Below are 1,750 nucleotides of genomic sequence, written 5' to 3'. Positions count from 1 at the left end.
GCCGCACTGTCGGAGGGGCAGTGCTGAGGGAGTGCTGCACTGTTGGAGGGGCAGTGATGAGGGAGCGCCGCACTGTCGGAGGGGCAGTACTGAGGGAGTACCGCACTGTTGGAGGAGCAGTACTGAGGGAGCGCAGCACTGTTGGAGGGGCAGTGCTGAGGGAGTGCCGCACTGTTGGAGGGGCAGTACTGAGGCAGCGCCGCACTATCGGAGGGGCAGTACTGAGGGAGTGCCGCACTGTTGGAAGGGCAGTACTGAGGGAGTACTGCACTGTTGGAAGGGCAGTGCTGATGGAGTGCTGCACTGTTGGAGGGGCAGTACTGAGGGAGCGCCGCACTGTCGGAGGGGCAGTACTGAGGGAGTGCCGCACTGTCGGAGGGGCAGTACTGAGGGAGTGCCGCACTGTCGGAGGGGCAGTGCTGAAGGAATGCTGCACTGTTGGAGGGGCAGTGCTGAGGGAGCGCTGCACTGTCGGAGGGGCAGTACTGAGGGAGTACCGCACTGTTGGAGGAGCAGTACTGAGGGAGCGCAGCACTGTTGGAGGGGCAGTACTGAGGGAGCGCCGCACTGTCGGAGGGGCAGTACTGAGGGAGCGCTGCACTGTCGGAGGGGCAGTACTGAGGGAGCGCCGCACTGTTGGAGGGGCAGTGCTGAGGGAGTGCCGCACTGTCGGAGGGGCAGTACTGAGGCAGCGCCGCACTGTCGGAGGGGCAGTACTGAGGGAGTTCCGCACTGTTGGAGGGGCAGTGCTGAGGGAGGGCCGCACTGTTGGAGGGGCAGTACTGAGGGAGCACCGCACTGTCGGAGGGGCAGTGCTGAGGGAGTACCGCACTGTTGGAACGGCAGTGCTGAGGGAGTGCCGCACTGTTGGAGGGGCAGTACTGAGGGAGCGCCGCACTGTCGGAGGGGCAGTACTGAGGGAGCGCCGCACTGTCGGAGGGGCAGTACTGAGCGAGTGCCGCACTGTCGGAGGGGCAGTGCTGAGGGAGTGCTGCACTGTTGGAGGGGCAGTACTGAGGGAGCGCCGCACTGTCGGAGGGGCAGTACTGAGGGAGCGCCGCACTGTCGGAGGGGCAGTGCTGAGGGAGTGCCGCACTGTCGGAGGGGCAGTACTGAGGGAGTGCCGCACTGTCGGAACGGCAGTGCTGAAGGAATGCTGCACTGTTGGAGGGGCAGTGCTGAGGGAGCGCCGCACTGTCGGAGGGGCAGTACTGAGGGAGTGCCGCACTGTTGGAGGGGCAGTACTGAGGGAGCGCCGCACTGTCGGAGGGGCAGTACTGAGCGAGTACTGCACTGTCGGAAGGGCAGTGCTGAGGGAGTGCCGCACTGTTGGAGGGGCAGTACTGAGGGAGCGCCGCACTGTCGGAGGGGCAGTACTGAGGGAGTGCCGCACTGTTGGAGTACAGTGCTGAGGGAGTGCCGCACTGTCGGAGGGGCAGTACTGAGGGAGCGCCGCACTGTCGGAGGGGCAGTACTGAGGGAGTACCGCACTGTTGGAAGGGCAGTGCTGAGGGAGTGCCGCACTGTTGGAGGGGCAGTACTGAGGGAGCGCCGCACTGTCCGGAGGGCAGTACTGAGGGAGCACCGCACTGTCGGAGGGGCAGTACTGAGGGAGTGCCGCACTGTCGGAGGGGCAGTGCTGAGGGAGTGCTGCACTGTTGGAGGGGCAGTGCTGAGGGAGCGCCGCACTGTCGGAGGGGCAGTACTGAGGGAGTACCGCACTGTTGGAGGAGCAGTACTGAGGGAGCGC

Source organism: Pristiophorus japonicus, chromosome 3 (assembly GCF_044704955.1).
Source record: "Pristiophorus japonicus isolate sPriJap1 chromosome 3, sPriJap1.hap1, whole genome shotgun sequence".
Taxonomy (NCBI): Eukaryota; Metazoa; Chordata; class Chondrichthyes; family Pristiophoridae; genus Pristiophorus; species Pristiophorus japonicus.
This window is presented reverse-complemented; position numbering follows the sequence as displayed.